At 39.0% G+C, this 9,346-nt stretch overlaps 1 non-coding gene across 1 annotated transcript; it reads right to left on the reverse strand.

Moving 5' to 3' along the window:
* Positions 1-387: 387 nt before the first annotated feature.
* LOC130027917 (small nucleolar RNA ACA64) lies at positions 388-510 on the reverse strand. Its single transcript, XR_008793122.1, has one exon. It is a non-coding gene; the product is annotated as a small nucleolar RNA ACA64 (small nucleolar RNA).
* Positions 511-9,346: the final 8,836 nt, after the last annotated feature.

The following is a 9,346-nucleotide window of genomic DNA, read 5'->3' on the forward strand; positions in this document are numbered from 1 at the left end:
GGACCTGAGCAGTGGACTAGGCCCTTGCCATGAACACAGCCTATCCAGGCTTGATTCCCAGCTCCCCTTATGGTTCCCTGTGCCTTCCAGGAATAAGTCTTGACTACAGAGCCAGGAGTAACCTCTGAGCATATCTGGGTATGAACCCCCAACATGCTACACACACACACACACACACACACACACACACACACACACACACCACAGGAAGATGTATGTCTATGGACTGACTTTCCATCCCACCTCCCCTTGCCTACTTTCTCCCCTCCGTACACCACCAATTCCCTACCCCTGCCCCAGCAAACTTTTTTCTTCAGTATCTGCAACATTATGAAAAGGGAGAAGCCCTTGCCCTCCCTTCCCCTGGGGCAGAAGAGAGGGGGACAGAGATGTCAGGGCATCTGGGGCTTTACCTCCCCTTACTGGAGAGCGAACTGAGGCCCTATGGGCTCCGGGTCCTGAATCACACCCATGGTCACCGGACAAAGCCAAGGATTATCTTCAACCAGGGTATGCAAACATCTTCCCAAAAGCATTTCTCCAAACAAAAGCAGAGGACAAAGGTATTTGCATTCCACAGAGTAGCCCATTTAATTCATTTGAAGTTTGATTTCCCTGGGCTCTTGGGTTTCAAAAAGACAGTGTCTGACTAGTAATATCAGTAATACTTGGGAACTACTTAATTAAGGATGGATTTTAGTATTGGATGCCCAGATGATTCTGATGTGTCCTGAGGTTTGAAAGCTGCTTCAAGCCACACCTCTGGGTCCCATTCACAGAATTCTAATTTAGTATGGTTGCATTTTTAATAAATCGTAAATATCTCCCATGTTGCTGGTGCTAGAACCTCACGTTGAATAACTGACCTTGCCAACAGGTAGGAAAGGGAACGTGTATGGTGAGTTTGATTAGCAGAAGTCTCACTACTTAATAGGTTGTCATTCACTCCTCTGTGGTCTGTGGACCATCCTTAACCATAGGTTGTTGGTTTTGTTTTTTTTATTTTTTGCTTTTTGGGTCATACCCAGAGATGCACAGGGGTTACTCCTGGCTCATGCACTCAGGAATTATTCCTGGCAGTGCTCATGGAACCATATGGGATGCTGGGAATCTAACCCGGGTTGGCCGCATGCAAGGCAAACGCCCTACCCACGGTGCTATTGCTCCAGCCCCGGTTGTTGGTTGTTGGTGCTTTTAGAATGAGATAGCATAACACTATGAAATCCAGTTAAGATTGATATTATTGTCAGTGGCAATTTGTCTGAACTATTTAATCACGATCACGATCACGACCATCCTGTTGTTCGTCGATTACCTTGAGCAGGCCCCAGTAACGTCTCCTTTCATCCTAGCCCTGAGATTTTTAAAAACAGTGCCATATTCAAGGCTCTTTCAGGGTTAGGAGAATGAGACCCATCATTGTTACTGGTATTTGGCATATTGGATACGCCACGGGGAGTTTGCCAGACTCTGCCGTGTGGGCAGGTTACATTCGGTAGCCTGCCAGTTTGTCCAAAGTAGGAATGAGATGATAAGATGTCGCGTGGCCGCAAATGTGGCCGCGCGCTTCCAGGAGCTAAATGTGATAATCTCTGGATCCTGGCCGTTGTTGGGATTACACGGCAGTTGGTGGGTGTAACTGTCTAGCTACTGGCAGGTCCAGTCCCAAACCGTGCAGGTTTGGAGGTCTCAGCCCCAGGTCCCACACACCTGGGTTCCTCTGCCAGTTCTTTTATGCGTGAGGATCATCCAAGTGTGTGGAGAGTGGTCCCAGCATGGCCTTGGCTGGGGCCCGGAGGTCTTCAGCTGTTGAACTATTTAGTATATATGAAAAAGTTTTCAAAATGTATTGGTTAGAATATTTTGTTTTCTCTAAAACAATAGTTCTTGTAAAAACAGATAAGCAGGAACTCTGAACCAGCTAGCTTTGCTTTACAAATTATCACATAATTATTTTCCTAAGAAAGAATATAAAATTCCTAATATTATATTTCTGACATAGTGACAGCAATTGCTTATAAATATTTAATAATTTACCTTAACAACAAGAAAAAACAACATATTGAACATAAATTACATTTCAAGAAAATATTTGGCTTAATGCAGGATTAATAATGTACAGAGTGTACAGATTATTTGAGATCAATCTTCATTTGAATACTCCTGTAACTAAGAATGACTATAGCATCAGCCTGAAGAAGGAAGGATCCTTATGAAAAGTTAATCTACATGATGGAGCTTGTGAGACTAAAAAAATAGTAATCCAGACACAATGACATAGGGTGGCTGTTTAGGCTAATAAATGATATCTCCTTACCCCTAATTTTCCCACCTTCTGTGGGGTAAAATGTCCTTACATTTCAGTCAATGAACTTAGTGTTTAAAGTGTCTGTGTCCTGGGACAGGTGTCACACTACTTTTCATTCTCACAATAAGTAACATTTGAGAAAGAAAAGGCTATGAAGAGAGGAATATTCAAGGGAAGTCATGAGAAAGAACAATTAGAGGACTAGAGACCATGCATGGGAATGGTGGGAAATGGGATGACTAAATTGGCAAATTGAGTATTTTCTTTAACAACTACTAATTGACTTTTAGTAACTCTGAAGAATTTTTATGAAGGTAAAATTAATAATAGGTTTATTAAAATGTGTGTTAAATTGAGACAATTATAGAAAAAGATAAATATAACATATGTATCTAATGAATTATAGTTATACAATTATAATTATAACTTGTTTCCTACAATTGAAATTATGATTTGATTATATGACTAGGAAAAGAGCAAGAAGTAGGCATGGCAGATATAACTGGATTATCCTAGTGAGGAATATTACAGTCAGTGTACAAAAATGTGATGTAGGCTTATTAATTAGAAGTAGGACTGTCACTATTTCACTGTCATCCCGTTGATTGTAGAATTACTCGAGTGGGCGCTAGTGACGTCTTTATTCCTCCTAGCCCTGAGATTTTAGCAGCCTCTTCTTACTCGTCTTTTTCCCAACGATTGGAGACTCTTTCAGGGTCAGAAGAATGAAACCTGTTGTCATTACTGTATTTGGAATATCGAATACGCCACAGGGAGCTTGCCAGGCTCTGCCTGTGTGGGCGGGATATTCTCAGTAGCTTGCCGGGCTCTTCGAGAGGCATATATTTATATATTTTCTCTATGATTTGTTCCCTACTGTTTGAACCCCATCAAATACGTTGTAGTAATTGTAGAAAATGGGTAGCAAGTGTCTTATAATGTGTAGGCCCCCTCGGTCTGGAAAGTGGCCTGAAGCTTGGTGGAAAATAGGACAAATAAATATAATGTAACAACGTACTAACTACAGAGTAGAAATGGCCAGAAAGATGGTATAGTCTATAGAGTATACTCTATAGAGTCTAGGTGGGGTGAAATAGTACCACAAAGTTTTAAGGTGTTTGTCTTGCATCCCAGTAATCTAGGATTGAAACCCTACCACCATATATGTGACTGACAGGGATAATCTTGACCATAAAGCCAGGACTAAAACTTCTCTGCACCATGGAGTGTGGCCCCCAAACCCCCAAACAAGTCTTTATAGTAGGCCTTTTAAAATATGTTCTACATTATAGATAAAATGAAATAGAGATTATTTTAAAATAAAGATGATGAGGCCAAGGTGATAGACTAAGGAGTGGAAGTGTATTCCTAACATATTTGAAGCCCTAAATTCAATACTTTGAATGGCATGGCTACCCAAGCATCTCTGTATGAAACCCCTTTAAATTTTTTTTAAAAGACTATGGATACTTCTCCTTTAAAAAAATGTTTCAAAAGTTACTTTTAAAGTTACCTTACTTTCCTGCTTAGAAAGCAACATTTTATATTTAAAAGAAAACAATAAAACTTCAACATAGAATTTCAATACAGGGTTTTGAAAATTGGGTATTGAAGTCTATTTCTGTATTCTCACACAATTGTATAAGCTTGATCATATATCTTGTCTTACTTTTCTGACTTTAGTTTCCTCAATAAGAATTACTGTTGGGATTAATAAGATTCTGCTTTTCTTGGGAGGCTACCTGTCACATTATTGCTTCAGTAACTCTACTCTTTATCTGTTTCATCTAATGTTCTGATACTTAGGTACTACTCAGAAATAAAGCTATTGTCCATGCCCATAAACATCAAAAGCTCCTAGGAGACTTCTGTTTACACTTATAATCCTTTATACTTATAGCATCTGGACCAGAGCAATAACATAATGGGTAGAGCGTTTGCTTCGCTCAAGGCCAATCTGTGTTTGATTCCTCTGCCCCTCTTGGAGATCCCAGCAAGCTACGGAGAGTATTCTGCCCACAGAGCAAAGCCTGGCAAGCTCCCCATGGCATACTCGTTATGCAAAAAAAACCAAAAAATAAAAGTAACAGTAAGTCTCACAATGGAGACGTTACTGGTGCCCGCTCGAGAAAATCGATGAACAACAGGAGGATAGTGCTACAGTGCTCTTATAGCATCTGCTTTGTCTAATTGATTAAAATCTTTCCAGTGCTTTCTAACTACAATCATGCCTTTTCAGTCTCTTTTGATATGATCTCTTTATTTTCTTAGAATTTACCCTTCATTCTACAGCTTCACACCAGACTTGAATTTACTTTATGGCATTAACAGTCAAATATCTACAATTCCTGTGTTTGTATTTCAAGCACAGACCATATTTATCTGATTTCCAGGCACGTGTGTCTAACTACCTGCCTGATATTTCATTTGGGATTATTCATGTATACTTCAAACCATCAGCCTTAAACCAAACCCAAGTCTACTTTCCCCTAAATTTTCTGTTCTTTTCTTCCATACATTCATGAATAGCATTTTAATCTGTCTAGTTAACACATCCAGAAACATAGAAGTTCCTTGAAATCTAAAAGTTTATAAATTATATTATATTCAAACTCCAAATCTATCAGTCAGAATGGTTATACGTATATATTAAATATATCATAAATCAGTTTTTCTTCTCTCCTTCAACCACCACCACCAAAAACAATACTACTCTAGTTCACACCACAGTCATGTCAGACTGATCCCATGTGACAGCTATTTAACTCTTCTACCCTCCCACCCTTTTGTACCTTAGTATCCATTTCTCATAGAACTCCACAAATGCTGGGGAACTCTCCCTTTCTCTGACATAGCAGTAGTTTATAAGGAATTTAATCAACTTGAGTAACTATGAATATTGTACTAATTTCAGTAATGTATATAAACTATGAAATATAAAATGTTTGGCAATATTAGAAATAAATTTCACTAAATGTGGAATTCCATATTTTGGGGAAAAACAAATTAGATTCTTATATATTGTGGAAGTAAATAAATACAAGAGTTGTTTTGAATAAGGGGCTGGAAAGGATAGTACAATGGGTAAGACACTTGCCTTATATGTAACCCACCTGGATTCGATCCTTGTTACCCTATAGGGTACCCTGAACACTGCCAGGAGTAATTCCTGAGTGCAGAGCCCAGAGTAACCCCTGAGCACCACTGAGTGGCTCCTAAAGAAAACAAACAAAGAAACAAAAACAAACAGAAAAAAAATTTAAAAGAATTTTGAATAGGAAGGATCAGACTTTTAACATGTTCCCTTTGGCTTTTATTTTAACCTCAATCCCTGTTTTGGAAATAGCTATTATTTTAGACACTTGACATCAAGGCAAAAATCTTTTATATTCTGTGATAAAAGAAAACATGTTTATTATTTTCATCCTGGAGAGCATGAAAGGTTTCACCCTGTATCAGCTGAACACTGATGAGCTGGTATATATGTGATCAGAGCATTCAGTCGGAGGAACAATTGAAAAGCTTAAGAAAAAGGTGAGCATGAACATGGTGAGAGGAGAACAAAAACTACATCTGGTGAGTCACAGTCACTGCAAGACACTATGTGATCAGCAGGCTAGATGTGGAGGATCTAGTTACATGCAGAGATTGTGGGTTCCATGGAACAATTACTCCACTATGCCTCACACTAGACATAGAATAGTATGATTTTCAAGAAAAGCAGGATGTGGGAAATATGTGTGGGAGTTGGGGAAAATTCACAAAACATGAGTAAGTACTGAGGACATTAAATATTTATAAATTATTTCTCCCTCTCTCACATACACACACACATACACCCCCCCACACACACACATACACACAGACCAAAAAAACCTTTTTTTTTTCCTTTTGTAGAAGAAACCTTTCCTAAAATTACTAGTAGCGAATCCCTGAAGAAACATTTCTTCAAAGTCACAGCTTAGCAATTACATGGGCTGCAAGAAACTTTTGGTTTCTGTGAGAACCAAAAATATGGGTGGCTGCAATACATTTGCACTGTGTTTAGAGAGCTCCAGGCATAAATCAGTTGTTCAACATTGCATTTATACGTGTATAGTTTATATAGTTTATATGTTTATATACACATTTATCTGTGTATAGTTATACTTATAGGCTTTGCTTGCAATTATTGTTATTCATCTTTTTAGTATTTTTTGAACACCTGGGTAAAAGACTTAGTGGCATGATTCTGAACATCTATAGACGTCAAGAAGATCTAGAGGATTCAAGACGATATGAGTAACAGAAAAAATATTTTTAACAATAATTTAAAATGTTTAACATCTCTTAATATTGATATCAAAGACTGATAAGAATTAGAGGATGAAAATCACTTTGGCTTTCTTTATAGGAATATATTCAAACTTTGAAGGGACTTGGAATAAGATGACAAGGACTCACTCTGTAGTAATGGCATGTCTCTCCATAAGATAAGACTTATCATGCTTTTTAAAATTTTATCTTGCTACATTATTTTTATTTTTAAAATATGACAGTATAGTATGTAATTTACCCTAAATTCTGTAGCCATTTATTTTGTTTGTTCTTTATTTTAGGGCCATATCCAGATGTGCTCACAGCTGACTCTCTGACTCTTTTCAAGAATCGTTCCTGGCAGGACTCAGGAGAACTGACTGGAATTGGTTTGATCATCTTTTGCATTTTTTTCCTGTCATTACACTTTGCAGAGGTTCTATGTTGCTCTTTTAGACTTCTCATACAAAATAATCTTGTTGGGTTAAATGATTATATATCATTTTTGTAAGTGATCCAAATTTAGTACCCATTGACTTACACAACTTGTTTTTATTTTTATTTATGTGTTTATTTATTTATTTGTGGGGGAGATAATTCCAGGGGTACTCAGAGCTTTGTGTGCGGGGATCATTCCTGGTGGTGCTTGGGAGACCATATAAGATGTTGTGGGTAAAATTGGATTTCCCCCATGCAAGTCAAGTACCTTATCCACCATACTGTCTCACCATTCATGACTTAATGCCTACAATTAAAAGGCTATTTTAATTACAGACTTAATATTCTTATTGATAACATATATTTCTTAGGCAATGGAGAAGATTATCCATGACTTTTACTCGAATTTCTTCAATAGCCACGTCCACCTGCCCACATACCAAATTCCGCAGGATGCATATGTCGTTCCCAACATTTTCCCTTCCGAAATCCGACACACCATTTTTTCAGTAAAGAAGCGAACAGCACCCGGCCCAGACAAGTTTAGACATGAACACCTGAAGAACCTTCCATCAGTACTCATCAGTACACTGGCTAGGCTCTTTACACACTACCTGTCTGAGTGCAAGGTTCCGTCCCAGTGGAAAACCAGCAGGACTGTACTACTGTACAAGGAGGGAGACATCCACAACATTGGCAACTATCGCCCCATCTGCCTGTTGTCTGTCATCTACAAGCTGTTCATTCGAGTCATCCTGAATAGGATTGGTAGAACACTGGATAAAGGACAACCATGCAAGCAAGCTGGGTTCCGAAAAGGATTCAGCACAATCGACCATATCCACATGATAACCAAGCTCACTGAGATTTCTCAGGAGTTCAAGATGCAGCTCTGTCTAGCATTCATTGATTTAAAGAAGACCTTTGATTCTGTTGAGATGGAAGCAGTCACTGAAGCCCTAGCCAAACAGGGCATTCAGACTCAGGATCCTCGATGAGCTGTATTGTGAATTCACTACAAGGATCTCACTGTTCTACAAGGAAGTGATTATCCATGTTAAGAGAGGGGTTCAGCAGGGTGATACCATTTCACCGAAACTCTTCAGTGCCACCCTCAAGAATGTCTTTCAATGACATGAATGGGAAGGAATGGGAGTGAAGATAGATGGTCGACAACTACACCACCTCCGCTTCGCTGATGATATCATTCTAATAACACAAAACATTAGCCAAGTGGCACAAATGCTGGCCAACTTCAACCGTGAGTGTGGAAAGGTCAGACTACAGCTGAATCTCATGAAGACAATTGTTTATGAGAAACGGTCTCCTTCCTGATGTTCCATTCACTCTCAATGGAATGAATATCTCTGAATGCAACAGTTACATGTAACTAGATCAAGAAGTCAACATGACGAATGACCTGACCCCTGTGTTGTGCAGGAGGAAGAGAGTGGCTTGGAATGCCTTCAAGAGAGTCGATGAAATAGCTAAAAGAGGATGAAGAACCTCCGGCTCCGGGCACATCTTTTTGATTCCACTATTCTTCCAGCATTAACATACGCCTCAGAGACCTGGGCCCTATGAAAACAGGATGAGAACGCTATTTGGGTCTCCCAAAGAGGAATCAAAAGAGCTATGCTTGGAGTATCATGCTTCATTCAAATGAGAGAAAGAATCCAGAGTTCTGACCTCCATCAATGAGCAAGAATCAGGGACGCTGTCATGTATGTCAAGGCATCGAAAATCAGATTGGCTGAACACGTAATGAGATTTGGAGATGATCTCTGGACTAGAGCCATTACTGACTGGATTCCACAGGACGTCAAAAGATCGCGTGACCACCCACCTACGAGATGGTCACACTTCTTCGTCAAGACCCTGAATGATCGGTTTTAGGCTCTTTGTGTTCCTAGAACAAGAAGACGCCATTGGGCTGCACTAGCATGCGACAGGGACACATTGAGATGTTACTGGTGCCCACTCGAGCAAATCGATGAGTAATAGGATGTCAAATGATTAAGTGACTTTTCTTAATATCTTATGGATTTATTATCAGTATAAGATTTGGTTACTACCTTTTTGTTCTCTAGGGTGAGTTTATATATTCTATCTCCCATGACACTAAGTGACACCTCTCTAAAGTGAACACAATACATACCCATATTTAAACAATCTTGAGTATGTAAGAAAGACAATTAATGAAAACAATGCTTTTTTTTTAACAGTTTGTAGTAGTCAGGACTCTGTCTTAAAGCAACAAAAACTATTAGTTCAGTTAACCAGAAAGTCCAGGAATAATACATG

This window comes from Sorex fumeus, unplaced genomic scaffold (genome assembly GCF_029834395.1).
Source record: "Sorex fumeus unplaced genomic scaffold, SorFum_2.1 ptg000037l, whole genome shotgun sequence".
NCBI lineage: Eukaryota > Metazoa > Chordata > Mammalia > Eulipotyphla > Soricidae > Sorex > Sorex fumeus.